Consider the following 25600-nt stretch of genomic DNA (forward strand, 5'->3'; position numbering starts at 1 on the left):
TTGAGGTTTCTGGTTGGCTTAAGGTTAGGGTTTGAGGTGGTGTGTGAGTGATTTGGTGTGGTGGAGTTTGTGGTGGTGATGGTATAATTGGTTGGTCTAAGTGTGGTGGTGACTGTGGTGGTGTGGGAATAGTTTGTTCAATATTCTCAAGTTGCTCCCCCTGATCAGGTGCAATAACTTCTATAATTACTCCTGCTCCTCCTTCATCTCCATCAACATTACCATCTCCATCATCAGAGTCTCCATCATCATCACTGTCATCATCCTCTCCTCCTTCCTCCTCTGAGCTTAACTCAGGTACTGGCATTACCTCCAAGTCATGGTTTGACAACCATGGGAGAATTTCAAAAGGAACTTCAGCATTGAATCGATTGGCCACACCCGGATTCTTAATTCTCTTGTAAGTGTCAGGGTTCTGCAGTATGTGTGTCATTCCCATAGTGGGTAGATCTTGCAATTCTCTATTGAAGATTATCTGCAGGAACCTTGGATATTGTAAGAATCTGTTCACCTCAGCTTTGTTCAAGTTTGAAACTAATCCTTCAAAAATCATCTTTGAGAAATTGAAGGGCAGATCAAACATAATCTCAACGGTAGCATTTGCCAAGTCATGACTCATCAGGGTCCATGATCATTTTCTTGGAGCAAACCCCTGTATCACATGATGAATCAAGAACCTGTACATCATTGGGAACATACCCTTCTGAAATTGTCCATCATGAACTGTTCCCTGATATCCCATCGTTTCTTCAAATATTCTCAACAGGTGTGCTGTATTGAAGTCTATATGGTTATGATCATCATCATCCAGCCTCAAACATCTTCTGATCATCCTTTCAGTCACATGTATCTCATGGCCAGCAACAGAGGCTTCAATTCTCCTGCCATTTATGTCATCCACAAGTGTTGCAGATCTCCAGAAATCAAGTGAGTGATTTCTGTAGATCACTGGACTTTCAGTTAAGGAAAAACTGACATTTGAACGAGCCATCCAAGTAATCATTGGTGCCACAGGCTCATTGTCAGGTGTGACTTGAAGAAGTGCACACATATTATGTTTCTTTTCAAAGAAATACTTTGGCTGTTCTTCTTCTGCCATATCTGAACATCACAAGTAAACATATTCAAAATGAAATTAGTCATAAAGTTCAGTAATTATAATAATTTCAAGATATAAGAATGAAGAAGAAATAGAGAGAAATCATCAAGAACCTGTTATTCGACAAATTTATAACCTAAACACATAAACAGAGTATTAGTAATCAGATACATAATCAAAGCCCATTATTGTCTAATCGTGATCGGAAAACATATTATTAATGCTTACCGAGTCGGAATTAGAGGGCTTATACAAGTTAGGGTTTGGATTAAGGTTTGGTTGCGATAAGTCGGTTAGGTTTCTTTAGGAGTAAGGAGTTGCAGTGGAAGGAGAGAGAGGGAAAATAATGTTGAAAATTTTGCCTAAGTCCCTCTTTTATACCTTTTGAAAGTGGGTTTTAAATGCTTTTTGTCATTTTGTGAATTATTAGCTGTTAAACAGTAACATTATCCACTAGATATATTAAAAACATTTATTTTCATGTAAGTTCATAAAACCTTACTCGAAAAGTTTAATATATCCAAAGTCTACTCGGCATACTTCCACTTACAAACCTTACCCGATTAAAGTAAAACATAAAACCTTACTTGGTCAAGCAAAGTAATTTAAAGTCAAAACATTATGAAGAAAGCTTACCCGAAATAGTAGATCTCTTGAGAAATTAATCACAAGGAAAATAATCAAGTATAAAATATCAAATAATCATTCTTACTAGAATCAATTAAGATCCCCAAATATATTTCTTGAATTCAAATTAATGACTTAGACTAGCATAAACCCTAATAAAATAGAAATCATAATCAAACAATCATACTCAAAACATATACATTCAAGCATACTTGGAAACATAGTGTGCCAGAGCAACCTTTTCAAACGAATAGTGTGCCCGAACAACGTTCTTATGTAAAGTATACCCGAATAACTTTCCTAGAGTACAAAGTGTGCCCGGAAAGGACTCTTAGCATTCAGTGTACTCGGAAAGTCATATTTTGAAATTACCAAGTATATTGAGGGAACAAAGGTGTACCGGAATATAAAGTGTGCCCGGAAAACAAAGTTTTCCCGAAAACACTTGTAATTTCAAAGAAAAACATAAACACAAATATCACAGAGCATACTATGAATGAAATTAAACACATAAACAGTTAATTATTGAATTTCAGATAGCTTGCCCGAAAACACCTAAGTTAGCAATGAGCTTACTAGGATACACATATTCAATCATAAGATATGCCCTTACCCGAGGGATTTCAACATATCAAACTATACCCGAAAATGACAAACTTAGACAATAATATCCAAGTGTGCCCGGAAAGGTTAACAAATCTTTCCTAAGAACATATTCACACAAATCACAAAGCTTGCTCGGTGTACTAACTTAAGTTCACAAAGTTTGCTTGGAATAACAATCAGCATATAAAATGAAAAGCTTGCCCGGAACAAGAATTTCTTGTTAAAAGCTAGCTATAACACATACTCACCTCAAGACTTCAAGCTTGCTCGGGAAATGAGTACAACTGTGTACTCTACCCGGAAAGTGTAAACACTTCAAAGCATGCCCGAAAATCATACACTTAGTCAAAAATAACTAAGCTTACCCGGAAAGGTCATAAATCATCAAACCTTACCCGAAATAACATATTCAAGCATATTCAATTGTTTTGTGCCCGGAAAGGTTATAAAACATCAAACCTTACCCGAACTTACATATTCAGCCAATTAAAGGCAAAATACAACACTTTTTGACTTAAACCACTTGTCATAATATATTTTTCATTATAGATCATAGTTTAAGAGCAAATGGTGCATTTAGAGATCAAATTTCAGTTATATTTCTCTTCAAAACAGTTTTTTCTTTTTCTAAAAAGATCTCAAGAATGAGATCATATTGACTAAGTAGCTTTCTCAATACTTCATTCTCAGCATTATTATGACAACATAGATAGGTTATCAACAGGTATAAACTTAGCATGAATTTCATCTCTTTGGTGATATGATTAAGGTTCAATTTAAGCATAATGCATTCATGGTCAACACTGTGCTATGATGCCTCATATCTCTTCTCAAAGCTTATTTGGCTTTCCCCAGATCACCCCAATTTGACTCCAACCTCCTGTATTTGGTCAAAAACTAGTTTTTGTATGACAGAACTTATTGAATCTTTTTGTATTTTAATTTTCAAACATATATAGAGGCTGAACGTTGGACTTACTGTTAAATAACAAGCCTTTCATTCAAGATGAGACAGATTATATCAACATCTTTGTAGTTCTTAGTTGTAACCCTCTTGTTTGATAAAATATTTAAAACACTTGTCAACTTTTGGTTGATTTATTCATACTTCCCCTTGTTTTTGATATTTTCTCAAATTTCTTAAAGCATGTTCTTTGTCATATTTAAAGATGTTTCATTTTTGGTTGACCAAAAAACAACAGGCTCGTGTATGACTGGGTAATCACTTTTCTGCCTATCATTTGGAGAGATTTATCTTGAGACATGCAAAGACAACTATGTATCTCCACATAAAGATTAACATTTTCATTATGTTTATATCACCTTAGATTTTACATCATCATGGGAAAGCAACCATACATGTTAATGACTATACTAAGGTCTTTTTAGCCTATTAAATCCATATGATTGGCTAAGTAGTCAATGTACTATAATTTCCCAAATAAAAACAGTTTAGTATTCAATCACCCCAATATCTCTTCATTGGCAGGTAAATGGCTATCCTGTTTGATCACAAGTGATCAACAGGACCAAGCACACATGTAAATATATGTCCTTTCAAAGTCAGAGTTATTGACATAGTTTTAAGTGAATGAATAAGAAACAAATTATAATTGCCCCAAATGCATTCAGTTTTCAGGTCAATGGCTATCCTTTGAATCTGTAAAGAATCTAGGACCAAACATACACAAGTGTATGTCCTTCTAACTGGGAAAATGACATAATTTTCAGCAAAAACAACTACTTGAGACTTTTCTTTAAAAATCCTTCCTTTTAAGCTTCTATAAAGCTTGAACTGAATAATCTTACACCATTAACAACTTGCTCATGTATTGATCAAAATAGATTATTTATGCTAAATTCATTAGAAATTTCATTTTATCACTTAATTTTGACATAAAACATATTTTGACATAAACAGTTGCAGCACATAATCAAATCATAATCAAACATGATATCATCAAGAAAGTAGACAGTACTATCATTCAAAGTCTAACCTATCTTAATAACATCAGAAGATCAGATAAAGCACATATTCAAGCAATTAAGCAATGATATCAGGTAAGCTTGTTCTAACAAGTATATCATATCAAGAACACTTGACCTAACATCACAAATGCACATCAACTGATAAACATGCAAACATATCAATCAAACAAACATGATAAAACTTTTGACACATGATCAGTCAAGGCACATAACAGTTAACATATTCAGTAACATAATCAAGCATAATCATTAAACATTCAACATGTGTGACCCCAAAAAAAATAATCAGTTGGCACATAGAGGTTCACAACCAAGCACACATCCTTAATCAGATTTCATCAGAGTTGATCATTCCCAGGGCTTTCAGAAGAAAGTTAAACCTGGTTCTATCAAGTGGTTTGGTGAATAGGTCAGCCAAATTGTCACCTGTATCAACTCTTTGCATTTCAATCAAACCTTTTTCATTGCAATCTCTGATGAAGTGATGTCTGATTTCAATGTGCTTAGTTTTAGAATGCTGCACAGAATTCTTAACAGTAAATATGCAGCAGTATTGTCAATAAGAATAGGGGTGTTCAGAAAATTCAAACCATAGTCCAGCATCTGATTTTGAATCCAGAGAACTTGTGCACAGCAGGCAGATGCAGCAACATATTCAGCTTCTGCAGTGGAGATTGATACTGTAGTCTGCTTCTTGCATTGCCATGACACTAGCCTTTCACCCAAAAACTGACATCCTCCTAAGGTTGACTTTCTGCTCATGTTACAACCATCATAATCACTGTCAGTATATGCAATCAGATCAACGGCTTGGTTCTTAGGATACCAAATTCCTAAGTCTGGTCTTCCCTTCAAATATCTGAATATTCTTTTGACAACATTCATGTGGGAGACTTTTGGACTTGGTTGGAATCTTGCACACACACATACAGCAAACATGACATCTGGTCTTGTTGCAGTCAAATACATCAGAGATCCAATTTTGGCTCTATATTCATGTTCATCTACTGGCTCACCCTTTTCATCAGCAATCATCTTTTCTTTGGTGTCCATTGGAGTTGAAGCGGTCTTGTATTCTTGAGAGTTGAACTTATTCAAGATGTCTTGCACATATTTGTTTTGGTGAATGAAAATCCCTTCAGCTTTCTGTTGAACTTGCAGTCCAAGAAAGAAGTTCATTTCTCCCATAGAGCTCATGCTGTATTTGGATTTCATCACCTCTTCAAACTCCATGCACATTTGTTCATTGGTTGAACCAAAGATGATATCATCCACATATACTTGTAACAAAAGTAAATCTGAACCCTTTCTTTTGTAGAAGAGAGTCTTGTCAATGGCTCCTCTTTTGAAACCATTTTCAAGGAGATGATTTGACAGCTCATCATACCATGCTCTAGGAGCCTGATGTAGTCCATAAATGGCTTTGTTTAGCATATACACCCTGTTTGGATACATTGGATCCTCAAAACCTGGAGGTTGAGCTACATACACCTCTTCATCAATCTTTCCATTTAGAAATGCAGACTTAACATCCAACTGGAACACTTTAATGTTCTTTGAGGCAGCATATGCAAGAAAAATCCTGATAGCCTCAAGTCTTGCAACAGGAGCAAAGACTTCCTCAAAATCTATTCCTTCTTCTTGAAAACATCCCAGTGCTACAAGTCTAGCCTTATTCTTAATCACCAAACCCCTTTCATCCCTTTTGTTCCTAAAAAACCATTTGGTTCCTATTGCATATCTGTCATATGGCTTCTCAACAAGATCCCACACATTTAGGTCTCTAAACTGTGCCAGTTCCTCTTGCATTGCTTCCACCCAACTGTTATCTTTCAGTGCTTGAGCAATGTTCTTTGGCTCTATTTGGGATAGAAAGCAAGAGTAAAGACAGATGTTTGCAATTTCAGAATGACTTCTTGTAACTCTTTCATTTAAATCACCAATGATGTTTTCAGAAGGATGATTCTTTTCCACATAAGGAGTTTGTACAATCATATCTGTAGACAGATTTGTGTCAAGATTTGTTTCATTGAGATCAGGTTCTTCAATGTTCAAATCAGTTACTGCACCATGAAATTCTGGTGCTTCATCATTATGTTGTCCTGAAGTAGATGCACCATTGTTTTCTAAATTCAATCTTTGAAATAAATCTTGAAATCTTGCAGTGGAGGCAGCTTCTTCTCCACTTGCATGGTTGCTTGTGTCACCCTCATTTTGAGCTTGATCATTCTGTACAACAGGATTGTTTTGATTGTGCACAGTATGATCATGTTCATCAAAATTCACTTGAGAAGCTCTTCACAAAAGTATACTCCTTTTCTTTTCTAGCAACCTTCTTCCATAATTCTTCCAAGTCCAATGATTTCTTCTTTTTCTCTTCAACTTCACTGGTCTTGTAGAAAGTTTCATCAAAGTCTTCAGGAAAAATCTTGAAGGACTTTATCTATTTCTCATGGTCAAATAGTCATGATGCACCATCAACTGTATTGAATTGATTCTCATTAAAAATAATGTCAGATGATTCTATAACACTCAAGTGGTCTTTCACATAAAATCTGTAGGCTTTTGAGTGTGTAGAATATCCAACAAAGAAACAATCCAGGGATTTTGTTTGAAACTTGTTCAAATAGTCCCTTGTGTTCAAAAGAAAACATTTGCATCCAAAGGGATTGAAAAACTTGATGTAAGGCTTTCTATTGTTGAAAATTTCATATGGAGTCTTATTATGCCTTTTGTTCACAAGCACCCTGTTCTGAACATAGCAGGCTGTATTTATGGCTTCTGCCTAAAAAGTGACAGGCAAGTTAGCATCTGCTAGCATGGTTCTTGCAGCTTCAATCAAAGTTCTATTTCTTCTCTCTGCAAAACCATTTTGTTCAGGAGTTCTAGGAGCTGAGAATTGTTGTTGTATTCCTTTTACATCACAGAATTCTTGCATAACCCCATTTTTGAACTCAGTGCCATTGTCACTTCTCATCATCTTCACTTTCTTATTTAACTTGTTTTCAATCATTGTTACACAACCTTTAATCAACTCTGCTGTCTCATCCTTGGTACTTAGGAAATAAACCAAAGTATATATTGAATAGTCATCAATGATCACCAGACAATATCTTTTCTTCCCAATACTTGGTACACTCACAGGACCAAAGAGATCCATGTGAAGTAATTCAAGTACTTGATCAATTGAATTGATGAGTTTTGACTTATGAGTAGATTTGTGTTGTTTTCCCTTTTGACACGAACTACAATGATCTTCCAATTTGAACTCTCTTGTAGGTAAGCCTATGACATGCTCACCATTGACAAGTGTTTTCATGTTCTTCAAGTTCACATGACACAGTTTCCTATGCCATAATTTTGACTCATTTTCAGTGGCTTTGGAAACAAAACATGCACCTCCTCTTGAAACAGCTTCTTTCATATTCAATTCATAGAGGTTGCCATTTCTTGGTGCCATCATCATAATCATTTCAGGTGGAATCACAAACTCAGGTTTTAAAATGAAACAGTGGGAATCATCAAAACTGGCTTTGTATTCCTTATCACATTTGTGATATACTCAGCAGATTGTACTGAAGACCTTCAACATGAAATACATTATCAAATGAGACATTCCCATTTGTTAAGATTTGCATTTGGTCAAATCTTTTAGTAAGAGCTTCTAACTGGGCGGAGACAAGGGTGTTTGAAACAACGTGATGAACACCCTTAGAGGAAGGAATACAACGAGGCGAATTATACGCGAAACTCTTTTTAGCGGCTTTCTCCAAGATATCAAGCGCCTCATTTTGGGTACAACTACCGAAATCTCCTCCCGCAACCTGATCGACGGCCTGCTTTTGTGCCCCAGATAAAGCGTCAAAGAATGTACGGCACCGAAGCCCGCGACTCAAACCTTGATGAGGGCATTTTCTCAACAAGCCCTTGAACCTCTCCCATGCGGCATGAAGTGACTCATCATCATCGAGACGAAAACCAGTGATGTTTTCTCGGAATTTAGCAGTTTTATCGGGTGGGAAATATTGAAGAAGAAACTGCTCAACTAATTGATTCCAAATGGTGATGGAACCGGAAAGGAGTGCTTCTAACCACTTCAGAGCAGACCCGTGAAGTGAGAATAGAAAAAGTCTAAGTCTCACGGCATCATTAGAACAATTAGTAATTCTGAATGTCGCACATAATCGAAGGAAATGTGAAACGTGAGCATGAGGGTCCTCGTTCTGGAGACCATGAAAAGAAACAGAATTTTCAACCATATTGTTGGTGCATAGATGTCAGTAGTTCATATGTCTAAAGTCTGTAATCGAGTCTGTAATATTGTTTATGTAATTGTTTAGAAGCGAAGTTGTTGACAAGTTCGCCTAGGCGAACTTGTTGAACGAGCGAAGTTATAGACAACTTCGCCTGAGGCGAAGTTGTCGTGTATTTAAGTAGTTTACTGTTTACGGGTTGAGGTTAATCGGTTGGTCAGTTAGCGTTTTGGTTGATCGAGTTCAGTTTACACGAGTCTATTGACGTGAGTCTGTAAGTAACACGATTCGAGTTATCAATATAACGTGAGTTTTGTTCGTATCGTGTGTACGTGTGTTGGTGTGATAATATTCTACGTCCGTAACGATCTACACAGGGATTCCGCAACTGTGTATATCGGGATATCTCGTGTGATCCGTCCAGGGAACCTACAATTGGTATCAGAGCTTTTGCTCGATTGTGTGGTTCGAGATATTCACGCGGGTGTAGAATTAGTCTCATTTCGGGTATTACCGGGACGAGTTTGTGGTGTTTTTGCTCATTCTAGGCTCCTACCAGTGTGTTTAAGCCTTTAAACCGTCAAAATCGTCGTTAGAATCCGTTTTTCAGATCTGCAGAAAGTTCAAGTTCGTCAGGCGAAGTTGCTGTTCATCAGGCGAAGTTGCCGTCAGGATTCGTAGGGTTTCAGCGAAGATATAAGAAGAAGCGAAGTTATTCACAACTTCGCCTACCTCCTCAACTTCGCCTAACTCAGCGAAGTTCTTCTCAAGTTCGCCTAGTTCAGCGAAGTTCTCTTCAAGTTCGCTTACTTTCTAAGTTCGCTTATCCTAAGCGAAGTTATTCTCAACTTCGCCCAGTTACGCGAATTTAAGGAGGATCCAGCGAAATTATTACTTAAGCGAAGTTATACTTAACTTCGCCTACAGTACTGTTTCGAAGAAATTTTTCTAACTTCGCCCTTTTCAGAATTTTTCCGGTTTCTTAGTCTTCAAGAAGGATGTCTTCAATCAACATTTCAGAGCTTGTCAAGATGGAAGTTGAAGCGGGGTCGGCTACAAAGGCCCCAAGATTGCTGAAGGGAACCGACTTTGTTGCGTGGAAGGATCGGTTCATACAGTATGTTAAGTACCAGGATGCGAAGATGTGGGTATGCATCCAAGATGGATATATTCCACCGATCATGGAGTATGAGGGTCGAGACCAAATAAAGAAATACAGTAAAATGGAAGAGGAGGAGAAGAAGATGTATGAAGCCGAAAGCAAGGCTCATGCTGCAATCACAATGGCTCTTCCACAGGAGATCCTCCATACTTTCAGAAAGTATACATCGGCTAGAGAGCTTTGGGAAGCTCTTGAGAGCAGATTCGAAGGAAATGTAGGCATTCGGGCCTCGAAGATAAAGCTGCTTAAAACTCAATTTTCAGTCTTTAAGTACTTAAAGAACGAATCTCTTGATTATATTATCACGCGATATTATCATCTAATGACTGAATTGAGTAACTACTCCATTTCATACCGAGAAGAAGAGATTGTGGAAAAACTTCTCGATGCTCTCCCACCAAAATGGGAGATGTATACAGTGCTGATGAGGGAAGACAAGGACTTCCCTACTTACGATCTTGAAACCGCTGTGAACAAGCTCAGAACTTTTGAGCTTAATATGGTAAGAAAAGAAACATCTATGGATCAGGTTCAAGATCCAGGCATGTACGGTGCGAAAGTAAACTCCAATACAAGTTCAAAGACTGATTCTGCCGCCTACTACTCGAAGGGTGAGTCGGGTGCCAATTCTTCACAGGAGGGGCAAGTGTCAGTAAACTCAAATGGGGATGTTTGCTTTGTTGCGGGTGGATCAAGTGGTACTCAACAGACAGCAAGCAAGATTAGTGGATCTTCAAGTTCCTCAAGCAATAATTTCTCTAAGATGCCAATGAGCGTCAAATCTGCTGAAGAGCAGTTTGGACTCTATGCTTCATTTATTGCTTCATATGAAAATTATATTCAAGGAAAGGTGGTTGATCCGGCGATGCTAGATGAAGACTACGACCAGATCGATGCTGCTGATCTGGAGGAGATGGATTTACAATGGCAGATGGCCATGATAGTGAGGAGAGTGAAGAAGTTCATGAGAAAGACTGGGAGAAAGTTTGTTGGAGGCAGGCCAGGGTTCGACAAGTCTAAGGTGAAGTGCTATAACTGTCAACAAAACGGGCACTTTGCCAAAGATTGCAGAAACGAGAGAGTTGAACGTGGTCAGGGCCGGTCTGCACAGCACACTAGAAGCACTAAAGAAGTCAATGCCATGCTGTCCAGAGAAGCAGGTGAATACAACTGGAACCTGCATTTGAATGAAACTGGTGAGCAGGCTAATATGGCTAAGGTTGAGAGTGAAGAACGTGAGAAGACTACCGGAGAAGAGAAAGCTACTGGTAGGGAAAAAGCTTTCATGGCCGATAACAATGATCAAATCTCCGAGGTAAGTTCTAAATCTTTTTGTACTAAATGTGAGAATTTGTCTGAGCAACTTGCTACCATAACTAATCAGTATGTTCGTTTAGATGCTGAATTTAAAACTCTTAAAGAAGATCATCACTTTACAAAAGCAAGAGAAAACAGTTACAAAGTTAAAATTAAAGCATGTGAAAGGATGTTAAAAGCTTAAAAACTAAACTTGCTGAAAAAATTGAAGTTATTGATCTTAGTTATGAGGTTTTAGAAGAAAAGACTAAACTGATTGCTGAACGAGAAAAGCAGATTGCTGACCACCAGGTGAAAGTGGTGGAACTAAACCGAAAACTGGAGCAGTTCCGAAATTCCTCAGCTATTCTTGATCACCTTGTTAGTGATCAAGGTACCTCTACAAAGAGAGGAGGAATTGGTTATCACGAGGTTCCACCACCGTATAACCACAATTACACTTTTAACCCTAGTGTACAGAAATCTGCTGATTTTGAAGTTCCTCAGACAATTCCAATCAAGGTTACAAGTAAAGAACCAAGTGTTAGTAGTGGCGAAACGAGTTCGCCTGTTTCAAGTGTGAATATTTCTGTTACGAGTCCAGTCTCATCGGATTCGGATAAGTTGTCCGAATCGGGTAAGACAAAAGAGAAGGTAGTGTTACCCACTGGTGGAGATAAAGATAAAACTTCTAAAAAGAGTACTCTACTCAACCCGTACGTCCCACCTTATGTGAGACGAACGGCTGGTAACACTGCCTCTACATCCAAAACAACATTTGAAAAGAAAATGGAGTATAGGTGTTGTTTTCGGTGTAATAAGGTAGGACATCTTGTTGCAGATTGTCCTCTGACGCCGAAATTCAGAGGCGTGAGGCCTATTAAAACTGAGCATAAGTCTACTGGTAATTTTAATACTGTTAAAAATGAAAACCCTTTAAAGTTTCGAAACGTAACTAATTCAGGTTTTCACAGAAACAAACCTCAGTTTAACAATGCTAATAACCAAACCGCAAGATATAATACTTTCAATACACATAGGTTTGGAAGGCCTCACATTCAATTTCCAAGGAGATTTCCTACTAGGACTGACAGGAATTATCCAAGTGCTAACTTTGGAAAGCAGAAGTACGGGATGTATAGATCCAAGACCAATTGGTCTTGGGTCCCTAGATTCTAATCATTTGCTTTATTGTGCAGGAACAGTTGAACAGGGCTGCCCACAGTCTTTGGATTGTAGATAGCGGCTGTTCCCGGCACATGACGGGCAACAAATACTTGTTGCACGACTTAAAACCTGTTCAGGGAGCGAGAGTTAGTTTTGCTGGTGGAAGTGGAGGAAGGATTACCGGAAAAGGTACGGTGTCCTATGGGAAGATGACACTTGAGAATGTGAATTTTGTGGAAGAGCTGAAGCACAATCTGCTGAGTGTGTCGCAGATTTGTGATAAGGAGTATACTGTTCACTTCACGAAGAATGAGGCGATCGTGTTGAAGCCTGGTTTTCCGATACCAGACGAGTGGATAGTGATGACAGCTCCACGTGATACAAATACGTATGTGATGGATATGAGGTCTACTGAAATGGCCTTGGGAGAATCATGTTTGATGACGAAAGCAAGCGAATCAGAATCCGAACTATGGCACAGAAGGATGGGGCACATTCATCTTCGAAAGATGAACCACATTGTCAAAAATGGGCTTGTGATGGGCGTTCCCTTGAAAAGTTTTAACTTTGAAGACAAATGTATTGCATGCAAGAAGGGAAAGCAACACAAGAAATCCCATCTCACCAAGAAGGTTAACTCTATTGCTAGTACTCTTGAACTGCTTCACATGGATATTTTCGGTCCAGTGAATATAAAAAGTCTATGAGGTACTTCATACTGCTTGGTGATCACTGATGACTACTCGCGATACTCGTGGGTATATTTTCTGAAATCGAAAGATGAGACGGCTCAAATGGTGAAGAATTTGATTACTAAAGTTGAGAACGTCATGAGTAAAACAGTTAAGTTCATCAGAAGTGACAATGGGACAGAGTTCAAGAACTTTGAAATGGAGATCTTCTGTCTTCAGAAAGGAATTGAGCATCAATACAGCGCTCCGTATACTCCGCAACAGAATGGAGTGGCTGAAAGGAAGAACCGAACTTTAATTGAAGGAGCCAGGACCATGCTGGCAGATTCGAAGCTTCCTATGATGTTCTGGGCTGAAGCGGTTGCTACAGCCTGCTATGTTCTGAATAGGGTGTTAACCGTTAAGAGACTTGGTAAAACTTGCTACGAGCTTATGCATGGAAGGAAGCCCAACTTGAGTGGTCTTGAACCATTCGGGTCCCCTTGTTCGATCTTGAAGACAAATTCGAAATTTGGAGAAGTAGCCGATGAAGGAATATTAGTCGGTTATGTGGTTGGTACTCCCAACAGGCGTGTCTTCAATACTTCGACCTGCAAGGTGGAGGTGGTGTGTAACACTGACATCACAAGTTACCAACCGCCAAAACCAAGCAATGGACCTGCTGAGCTTTTCGACTATGTTAAGCTTTTTAAGTCGTTTAACGTACCGGATTTGGAGATTTTTGAAGAAGAAGAAAGAGCTGCGACGAAGATGATACTCGATGAGGAAGAAAATTTATTGCAAAGACAGCTGATTGAAAAATGTCAACCTTCCTCATCAAACACTATCGGTACCCCTGCTGCCTCAACTGAAGAAGAATTTATCAATCCTTTTAACTCTCAGCATGAAACAACCATTGATGAGATCTCTTCTAATTTGGAAGATAATTTGCATGTCGGTGCTGTTCCGACCACGAGAATTCATAAAGATCACCCTCTGGATAATGTGATTGGTGATGTGTCCTCAGGTGTACAAACGAGAAGCAGCTTGAATGAACACACCTGTGTTTATACAAGCATTAAGGAGACAGGAATAATCGATGAATGCCTGTATACCTGCTTTATAAGCCAGATTGAATCGAAAAATTATCAAATGGCTTTAAAGGACAGCTCGTGGGTCGAGGCCATGCAAGAAGAGTTGGCTCAATTCGAGAAGATGGAAGTTTGGACTTTGGTTGAAAAACCAAAGAATGTGCATGCGATAGGCACAAAATGGGTGTTCAAGTGCAAGAGAGATGATAAGGGGATCATTATAAGAAACAAGGCGAGGCTTGTCGTGAAGGGTTTTAATCAACAAGAGGGGATTGATTATAACGAAGTGTTCGCTCCTGTCGCCAGATTGGAAGCCATAAGATTGTTTTTGGCGTTTGCTGCTTATGAAAAGATGAAGGTGTTTCAGCTAGATGTAAAGAGTGCGTTTTTGAATGGGAAAGTTGATGAGGTTGTGTATGTTGAGCAACCTCCGGGTTTTCCTGACCCAGACTATCCAGATCACGTGTACAAGTTGAGCAAGGCTTTGTATGGATTACATCAGGCACCTCGTGCCTGGTATGCAACTTTATCGGATTACTTGCTCGAGAATGGTTTTGAAAGAGGGAAAATTGATAGCACGTTGTTCTTCAAAAGAGATGGAAGCGACTTCCTGCTGGTACAAGTCTACGTGGATGACATTATATTTGCTGCATCAAAAGTCTCCATGTGTCAGGAGTTTGAAGCCGTCATGAAGAAAAGGTTTGAAATGAGTGCTATGGGTGAACTAACTTTCTTTCTAGGATCGCAGGTTGATCAGAGGAAGGACGGGATGTTCATTCATCAAACGAAATACGTTCATGATGTGCTCAAGCGCTTCAAGATGGAGGACAGTTCTCCATATGATACTCCAATCTGCGTCAATCACAAATTGGGTGCTGAAGTAGACGGTGATGCAGATGTGGACCCAACTCAATATCGGGCAATAATAGGTTCTTTAATGTACTTAACTGCATCTAGGCCTGATATAATGTTTGCTGTTTGTCTTTGTGCACGTTTTCAGGCAAATCCAAAAGTATCTCATTTGAAAGGTGCAAAGAGGATACTGCGGTATCTCAAGGGCAAGCCGAAGCTGGGGTTGTGGTACCCAAGAGGAGGAGACTTGGAGCTGGTCGCTTACACAGACTCTGATTATGGAGGGTGCAATCAGAGTCGGAAGTCAACAACTGGAGGATGTCAGTTTCTTGGTGGCAGATTGGTGTCGTGGCAATGCAAGAAGCAGACTTCAGTCGCAATCTCAACCTGTGAGGCAGAATACATGGCTGCATCCAACTGCTGCTCTCAGGTTCTTTGGATACAACAACAATTGCGCGACTATGGTCTGAATTTCTTACTTACTCCTATTTGCATTGATAACACAGCTGCTATCTCAGTAACTAACAATCCCGTGAAATATAGTAAAACTAAACACATTGACATACGTCATCATTTCATACGGGATTGTGCTGAGAAGAAACTGATAATTCTGGAAAAGGTGGATACGCTTGATAATTTCGCTGATTTATACACTAAAGCGTTTGACAAATCCAGATTTCAAAACCTTATTGAACTGAATGGGATGATCAATCCCGAGTAACCATGCTTTTCTTGTGTTATTTAAAAAAAAAAAAAAAAAAAAAACGTCACTAATCGCTTAAATTTATGTCGGTTACATTAGTTTGAAGGACTTGTCTTCGGATTTGTTTTGGTCCTCATTTTCTACTTGTAGATTTTGAGGATAGCCATTAACCAGATTACTGATAGTGACCGGGGCGGTTTATGATGAGTTTTTCTTACTTTCGCTTAAAATTAGTCGATCATACTTAGTTAGAAGGACACATACTAGTATGTGGTCGGTCCAGCTGATCCATTGGATCTTCGGGATAGCCGTTTACCTGAAGACTTTGTTTTGGTCGGGGCGATTTTTGTTTAAATTTTGCCGGGGGAAATGAAATTATTTTTCAAGTCTGTTACTTCGTAAGAAGTTCGTTAGCTATGTTAAACGAAAAATTGATCCAACCTTGGAAAATGATAAATATACTAACTTTGTGTGCTTAACTAATGACGTTATTAGGCTTAAAAGGCTTTAGGGCAATCATTGTATGTCATGGTAACTTTTAATGGTGCGTAAAAGTAGATGTGATACAAACTAAATTTACTTGATTTTATGTGGAAACTCCTTAAGAGTTTTGCGTGTATTCATGTATATCTTTCCGAATGATAGGCAGAAAAGCGATTACCCAGTGATACACGAGCCCATGTGTGTTCTGATTCCCGTGAAGATAGCGTCTCAAGATACTGCAGTGATCCAGATTCGAGACTTGCAGTAAATTGCTACAATGAAGTCTATGTTAAAAAAAAAAAAAAAAAAAAATTAATTATTTTTGAAGTTATGGAAACATTATTAGAGATGACGAAATATCAAGACTTCTCAATCTTAGAGTAAGAAGAAGAACGGGAACCAGAAGAAGAGTACTTACATGTTTAATCAGACACTATGGGTCGAAGTCAATTCGGGGTGACTAGGGGAAAGCCAAATACGCTTTGAGGATAGATAGGAGGCATCAATATTTCTGAGTTGTTACCCACTTAAATTTTAAGGATTAATTGAACCTAACTCGTATCACAGAAACGATGAAAACCATCTTAAGTATATTACCTGCTTACAACTTGTCTCTATATGTCATAATACAGCTAAACACGGATCTATGTGACAGTCATGTAGTTAGTATGATTCCTGTTCGGATCTTTTCTAAAACGTAGCAGTCCCTATCGAGACTGAAATTTGATCCCTTATACTTTAAATTTTTTACGTTTTTGTACTTAGATAGTTTTATGATTTTTTAACTGGTTACTTAGAATTGATCATGTTATTTATTTCTTAAAGGACAATTTATAACTTAATTGACAACTGTTAAAATTTTAAGGGTTAAATTTTGAAATTTTAGGCGATGTTGTTGAACAGGCGAAGTTGTGAATAACTTCGCCTAGGCGAAGTTATCTGTAACTTCGCCTGTACAACAGATCCCCTATATAAGGGATACTTATCGTCGAAACTGTTCATCAGTTTTTAAAAAACCAGCGAACATATCCACAGTTAAATCATTCTCGGCGAACTTATACTAAACCTTCGTGTTATCTTGTTCTTCGATTTCAAAACGATCTAAAGGTTGTTAGGGTTCGTTTATCACATGTTTATGTTCTTAGATTAAGCTAAGGTTGTTTCGACAACCGGATTATTAACCTCGAACCATCGGTTTTGAAACCGATTTTCATAACCTATGTTTTTACGTGGTGAACACCATACTGATCGTCAACATGTCCTTAAAACTTGTGTTTACGAGTGCTTAATCGTCTAAAACTAGCCGATTCATCACCTGCACGTTGTTCCATGAATCTCACTGTCGCCGATTCAGATTCAGGCGAAGTTAGGGTTTAGGCGAAGTTATCCGTAACTTCGCCTGGAGCTTAAATTCGCCTGAGGCGAAGTTATCCGTAACTTCGCCCGAAGCTTAAGTTCGCCTGAAGCGAAGTTATCCGTAACTTCGCCCAGAACTTAAATTCGCCTGAGGCGATGTTGTGATGAGGCGAAGTTAACTTTAACTTCGCCTAAGATCATTTTTACTTAGTTTTAATTAGACGAACTTAAAGCTGAAGCGAAGTTGTTCCCAACTTCGCCTCAACTTTAACTTCGCCTATACAGAGTTTATCACAACTTCGCTCATGGTAACAAAGCGAACTTGTGCTATGTCTTTGTGTCGTTCTAACTTGGTTAGTTTGTTGCAGATATGGCTGCAATAGCTGGTGCTGGTGGTGCAGGCGGAGATGATGGTGACAATCAGAGACAGTTTTTCCCGGGTCACAATATGTACATCACTCTTGACCCGGAGGCGAGCGGCGTGGACGATTACCGTGAGATTATAACGTTCCTCCTGCGCTCGAGGATTTTTCATGCCATCACCAACACTCTACCGATATCTCTACCGAACATCGAAGACTTCTGGGAGACGGTAGAATATGATTGCCGTGTTGAGCCCCCGGTGATGAGAGCTACGGTGAACAATCAACAGGTTCAGTTCAACTCTGAACAGATCCGGGTGGCGCTACGGTTCGGAGACGAGACTCGAGACGATCCTACAGAGTTCGTAGCTCCTTTTCGTGATGGAGCATTTCTTCGAATGGGCTACTCTGGTCCATTAGGAGATACCCAGAGGAGGAAGGGTTTCCTTCTAGATCAGTGGCGCTTCATCATGCACGTTATGATCGTGTGCATGTCGGGGAGGAAGGCGGGCACTGACGGCATGGGTGCGACCATGCAGTCTGCCTTGACTGCACTGACCTATAACAAGCGTTATAGCTTCAGCCAAATGGTCTTTTACGAGCTTGATAGACAAAGACGGGCGATGTCTCGGGAGCGGTTCATCATGTACCCACGCTTTTTACAGATGATATTGAACCATGTGGCTCCGAGTCTACCTCAGAGACGCCCGATCAGATACGTCGAATCAGTGAGCAAACGTATCTTTGCTCAATGCCGCACGTCAAGTGCGAGGAGCAATTCTGAACGTCGTCCCAGGCATACTCCTCTATTTGGGTTTTTAATCAACCCAGAGTATGTTCCTGCTGGTGGGGACGAGTTCAGAGATCCTCAACTGCAACAGGCAAGAGCAACTCAAGCTGTTCCTGCTCCTGCTGTGCCTGTTGTATCAACTGCAGAGGATATAGACCTTGACGCGGCTTTTGGAGGTCAAGGCTACTTTGACATGGATCAAGTTGAAGAGGTGCAAGTCTCAGCTGCACAGGTTTCGGGTGTGAGTATGACTAGAGCAGCTACGTCGATGGCTGACTCCGATCTGGATGAGATTATGAATGAGGGGGGACGGTTGATAGTGTCTAGAGAGGGAACGATTGGGAAAAGAAAGAGAACGGAGAACGATGATGAGTCGGAAGAAGAAGAGGACATTCATAAGCTGATTAGAAGATCAAGACGGGAGAGGACAGGTGCTGGCATGGGAGCTGGAGAGACTTCAAGGACTGTACGATTTGCTCCGGCCGCACTGTCTGGTATGTCCATTGTTCCCTCTTCTATACAGGTGACGAGTACAAGCGCTGCGGATGTTCCCGTGGTGGCTACATCAACGGCTGGCATTCCATCCACCGCTACCATCCAGACGTCGGCTCCGGAGATCGTGTCACTACCACCGCCAACGCTTACTCAATCGGTGGTAGCTGCTTGTTTTGTGGAGTCAACGGTCGTCACAGCTGCAGGGTTATCAGGTATGGTACCACCTGCGGTTACGCCTGCTTCTGGAGTCTCGCCTTCGCCAATGTCAGACACAGAGAGAATAGCTTCACTAGAGCGTATCGTGGCAGAGCAGTCAAAGACTATTCAAAGCCTAGTGGAAGCAAATCAACTACTGGCATCCCTCCTGGTTGAGCACGGGAAGATTATAGATGCCTTGAAGGAGTTCTTGGCATCTCAGGGGGAGATGAGCTGTAAGGGCGACGAGCTCAGAACGAAGAAGAGGAATGACCGTGACGATGATCCCAATGCATCGAAAGATGCAGGTGGTGAGCTGCCAAGAACTTCTGAAGCTCTTGGTACTTCCACAGCTGAGGGGGAGTCTACTGACGTGGCTGGTGGTTCTGGTGATGATGTGGTGTTAGTTGAAGATGATGTGATTGATGCACTGAAAGAGCTTGACGATGACATGTTCAGTGACGATGTTCTGTTTGATGAAGATGTGCTGCCGAGTGATATGATTGAGAAGATCGGTGAGCAGATTGTGATTGAAGATGGAATAGAAGAGGGGGAGATAGTAGAAGAAAACGTTAAACACGAGATCCCTGAGGTTGAGAAAGCCGACGTGAGTGCTGAGATGGATGAGACTGAGTGGGAGGAGCAGCCTAGGTGGAAGGAAGGTTGTGCTCATTGGTTTATCAAGACCAAGAAGCCTGCTGTTCCAGCCATGTTCAAGAAAAGTTATAACATCAAAGGCTATGCTGAGTCGAAGAAGGGAATCATCTGTTGGATTTATGATGAACAGATCAAGTTGTTTGTGGTGAAGCGTTATGATGGCATTCAATACTTCAAGAGAATGTTGAGATCTCTCAATACGTTGCCGGAATGCGAGGTGAAAGATTTGGGCAGGTTGGGCCTAATAAACAGAAGTGACAACAATATGGCGAGAATGATTGAGAAGATTGTGTGGAAAGAAGGCGTAAAAGAAAAGAAGTTTGAACTATTAAAGCCACAGAAGGGAAAGCTCGTGGAGGATACAGAGAGGGGATTGAGAGCAGATGGCAAGCCATGGATGGTGATGAATTACAAGCCGATCCGATGCATCAAGGAGGTTCCAATGAAGAATTTGCCTCAAGATGTGTTGAAGAATCTGAAATGGTGGTACGTTGATTGCCAGACTGCTGAAGCCGTGATGGAAGACGAAGATGAACAAGAAGTGCTGAGGGTGTACGACCCGATGCATCTTGTTAACTTATCGAAAGCTGATTTGCAAGTGTTGAACGAAAAGAAGATATTCTATATTCCTGCTTGGAAGGATGAAGCAAGGAAATATCAGCGAGTAGTCACGGTGTGTGTTAGAGAAGGAGTGCACGCATGAAGATACAGGATTACGAGACAAGAGCTGAAAGATCAAGATATGAAGCTGCTGCCAAGGGGGAGTCTGATGGTGCATAGATGTCAGTAGTTCATATGTCTAAAGTCTGTAATCGAGTCTGTAATATTGTTTATGTAATTGTTTGTTTAGAAGCGAAGTTGTTGACAAGTTCGCTTAGGCGAACTTGTTAACCAAGCGAAGTTGTTGACAAGTTCGCCTAGGCGAACTTGTTGAACGAGCGAAGTTATAGACAACTTCGCCTGAGGCGAAGTTGTCGTGTATTTAAGTAGTTTACTGTTTACGGGTTGAGGTTAATCGGTTGGTCAGTTAGCGTTTTGGTTGATCGAGTTCAGTTTACGCGAGTCTATTGACGTGAGTCTGTAAGTAACACGATTCGAGTTATCAATATAACGTGAGTTTTGTTCGTATCGTGTGTACGTGTGTTTGTGTGATAATATTCTACGTCCGTAACGATCTACACAGGGATTCCGCACCTGTGTATATCGGGATATCTCGTGTGATCCGTCCAGGGAACCTACACATATGAATGATGCTCGACTTGATCTCGAAACTCACTACAATATCGGGTTGCATGACGTTTCTGCCATAACCTTCAAGTGATGGTGTGGCAAAGTCGTCCATGTGACCTTGATCGTTCGGGTCCGCCATCTCTTCTTCTTCTACCTCGGGGGTGTCGGTATCCTCCACTTCTTCGTTTTCAATGACCTCGGCAACCTCGCGTGATCTCCTCCTCAAACCTTCTCGAAGATGTCGCTCAGGCTCAGAAAGAGGTGAAACATGCTCAGGACCGGGCGTGGTGGACACTCATCACCCGGAAGAACGCGGAACGGAAAACGAACAAAGACAAGGAAACTAGCAAGAAACTATACTAAAATAAAAAATAAGATGAATAAAAATGAAAAAAACAAATAACATAGATAAAAAAATTATCAACAAAGCTAGTCAAAGACTCGGATCGTTCCTTAAAAATCACCGTGTCCCCGGCAACGGCGCCAAAAACTTGACGTGTGTGAATATATATATAAAAATTTTGGTAAAAGTTCCAAAAAATCAGGTTTTAAAATTGGTTTTCACCTACAACTAAACCGCACACGAAAGGCAAGTGTACCTATCGTTTGAAATAAAGTGTCGGTAAGAACCGAGTATCAATCCATGGACACGACAAATTTCTAGTACTAAATCTTTGTAAATGACCAAACGAACAAGTAAATCTTGCGTTGAATTTTAATTAACTAAATTGGCATATAATGAAAATAGGCAAGTAAAAACACAAGAATATAATCAATCCAACAAACTACCTAGACATGAATCCACTCTACTAATATGATAAAATTGCAATAATATGGTAAAACATCATGAATCTAAACATAAATACTAGATTACAATAAAGCAACCTAATACTAGCAAATAATCATCATGATGGGTTTTCAATCAAGAAATAAACATAGACTAACTTGTTTGTCTAAAAAACAAAGTCTCATAATCAAAGGAAAGCTAGCATGAACAACATTCTAACCACCTAAGATTACACTAAAGTAGCCAAATTCATGAAATTAATATAACTTATGAAACTTTAACTAGCAAGTCATCACCAAGTCAAGAATCATAACAACACTCATCAATTTTCCAATATTAAGTGTAGGGTTTCATTCTCATCAATAATTATATAACCAAGTTAATTTTTACTAGTCATTCCTAACTTAGTAATGTAAACAAAGATTTCATGAACATTCAAAGTTTACAAACAAACATCTAGAACATAGTTTTCCAACATGAATGCCTAAACAATTGCAAAACTAACAAGGTTATGTAACATAACAAGCATGAACACCATCAATATCAACTTATAAATTCAACCATATTCTTAAAAGAAAACCACTTTACCAAAATCATGCACTGATAATATATCACATTAATAAGAGTTTCAACATTGTCTAGATAGCAAAAGTAATTAGCCCATAAGGATTAATACAACTACAATCAAACTATAAATAAGCTTACAAAACATGTTCAAGAACAATGGGAAGTAAACTAAGATCAAAGAAGGATTGAAGAATGGAATGATGGATCTTGAGGATGGTGGAAGCCTTCAAACTCTTAAGGAACACAAAACATAATTTTCAAGAGTTGAGAGAGAATCCCCAAGGATCCACACACCAAAATGAAATGAGAATAAGTGTTTATAAGCTTCTGGTCAAAGTGCATGGTCATGCACAAAAAGTGCATGGTCGTGCACTATTTTGGGTAAGTCAAAGTTTCACTTTCGGCGGCTCAGAGTTGTAGGTTCCAAAAAAGTGCACAGTCATGCACAAAAAGTGCATGATCGTGGATTACCGGCACTAGCTAGTACTTTCAAAGTTGATGTGTCTTGTTCTCGGCATTGGATAGTGCACGGGCTCGTGCTCTCGGAAGTGCATGATGGTGCAAATAAACTGCATGATGGTGCAGTTTCACTTTTGGCACGACAGTAGATGTGCACGGGTTCCAATAAAGGTGCATCGTCATGCACATATAGCGCATGATGGTGCAGTTTCTCAGCATGGTCATGCACTATCGTAGCATGGTCATGCACTTTGGCACGTTATCAGATGTGCACGAGTTCCGATAAAGGTGCACGGTGGTACTCCAAAAGTGCCTGATGGTGCAGTCTGGTCAGCATGGTCATATGCTTCCTTAGCATGTTCATCCACCGGCTCAGCATGGTTATGCACTTTCTTAGCATGGTCATGCACTTTTGGCAGATTCTTAATTTTTGTCCGAAAAACGCCATCTTTTCATCGTTTCTTCGTCGGGCGGGCGCCCGGATCTGCAAATTTATAAATAACTCAAATAAGTACCGAATACAACGAATTTGCATGGAGTTTTACAAAAATAAGAGGATAATTTGATACTAAAAGGTGAACACTTTGTGTTACACCAGTACGTAACAACTCAAATTTTCCAAATTAATATTTTATCATTTACCCAACCCGTTTCTATGTTCGGGAAATATTATAGAAAAAATATCGCGTTTATCAAAATTTTATTATTTTATTATTATTTCTTATTATATTTATTTAATATATATAATAACTTTGAATATATACAATTTCAACCCTAGACTAAACTTTTTCCCCTAAATTAACCCATCTCTTTACTCTATGGACTAGACTGCAATTTCTGGTAATTATTATACCCAACCCGTTAACTCACTCGCTAAAACTCGTATCCATAAACCATCTTCGCAAACTCGGACCCAATTTGGCTAGCTTGGACCTTAATTCTCGTCATAAACTTGGAAATTGAATCAAAGGGTCTGTTAATCTTGCCATAATTGGCACACCGACGCTCGCACTAAGGTATAATCGATCTATTCGTATTGCTCAAAATACCAAGCCGACACAACCTGTTCATCAATATATATTATAAGAATAATTAGAATTCGATTAAACCTTCACACATTTCCCTCATTGCATCGCCGTGAATACCCCTATACCTAATTTCACTTTAAAAACACCTTTATTGTGTTCTTGATCTTCGTTAAGCCGACCCTGTTCTTACTCAGTTAACCATCATATTATCATCGTATAAGGTAATTAATGATATGGTTATGTTCATCTTGATGTCAGGATCATTAACCCTAAATCTAATTGAGCCAACATCAATCAGATTAACAGTTTGATTTCGTTAGGGTTCTTGGTTTTAAATTGATGTCAGTGACTGTGTGGTTATTATTTACCCTTTTCGGGATTTAATCAAGTGACACCCTAGCCCAGCTGGCTAGGGTTTGGGGTGTTAATGTTCTGTATGGCTGGGGGTGCGGGTTCGAGTGTAAGGCCCTGTTACCGGTAGCCCTACTTTGGTGTTGGATTTACTCATAAACGCAGTTCTAAATATCAGAGTTAATTAAAACTTTCGCGGAATATAAAACTTCAACCAAATATATATTACACAACCTTCAAATCTTGTCTTAACAAACATTCATTATTATTTAAACATAAAACATAGTCTTTAAAAACATCATAACATTTCCATGAGATGCCAGTATCTTCAATTCCATGCCATGTGTCCTCATCAAGTGAACTGCCTCAATCTACTCACCTGCGTGCACACTAAAAGTCAGCTACGCTGAGTGAGTTCTAGTTAATCACACATTATACAATACATATACTTACCTTCAATTATGCATCCAAAGATACATAATATTTACTTTACTAATTTACTTCCATTACATAAGTTCATACATACGTCTGTACGTTGTTACTTTCATAGTATATAAATTACTGTCCTTTTCTATCTCGGATATTATTAGGGTCCGATCCCTTCCTTTTCTATCTCAGATATTATTAGGGTCTGATCCCTCTTTCCTTTATCTATATCAGATATTATTAGGGTTTGATCCCTTTCTTGTCTATCTCAGATATTATTAGGGTCTGATCCCTTTTTACTTCTCTATCTCAGATATTATTAGGGTCTGATCCCTTTCTTCTCTATCTCAGATATTATTAGGGTTTGATCTCTCTTTCTTCATCTTCGTGCATACTGTCTTTACATACCCATAATATACATACTTTCTTTAATCATTCATACATATTCATAAATTGTACATATATCTATCATACGCATTCATCTATCATATAACTACCTCCCTTGATAGCACATGCAATATCCGAAAATCGTTCACGTACCGACAAGCTTTCATTCACATTTAAGATATACATACATAACATATAAACCATACAAGGCATACACTTACCAGTTAAGGCAAGTGTATTAACTATCACATCGAGTATGCACACAACCCCAAAAACATAACAAGGAAATGGGGCTAGAAACTCACCTGAATGCGGTTACGTTTGTTTTGGATAAAAATCGGCTAAGGATAATGTATCCAAATCTATTATGTGAGGATTAGTGCTATGATAATAATAATGAATTTGTAAGCGAAATAATGATGAACACAAGGATTTGTTACGAGGAAAAGCCCTTGATTATGATAATCTTACTTCGGTCAAAAACTAGCAAGGTAATCTTTGGTCGAATTGC

The 25600-nt window shown here is 39.2% G+C and overlaps 1 long non-coding RNA gene and 1 other non-coding gene across 2 annotated transcripts in view; both read left to right on the top strand.

Annotated features, from left to right (window-relative positions):
• Positions 1-25600, top strand: part of LOC143605852 (uncharacterized) — a 212782-nt gene that overhangs the window by 7090 nt on the left and 180092 nt on the right. The gene's annotated exons all lie outside the window — the stretch shown is intronic.
• LOC143611249 (small nucleolar RNA R71) lies at positions 8216-8322 on the top strand. Its single transcript, XR_013149790.1, has one exon. It is a non-coding gene; the product is annotated as a small nucleolar RNA R71 (small nucleolar RNA).

The sequence above is a fragment of the Bidens hawaiensis genome, unplaced genomic scaffold (genome assembly GCF_021521415.1).
Source record: "Bidens hawaiensis isolate Kalapana, Puna unplaced genomic scaffold, B.hawaiensis_p1.1 tig00000001_1, whole genome shotgun sequence".
NCBI classification, from domain to species: Eukaryota; Viridiplantae; Streptophyta; class Magnoliopsida; order Asterales; family Asteraceae; genus Bidens; species Bidens hawaiensis.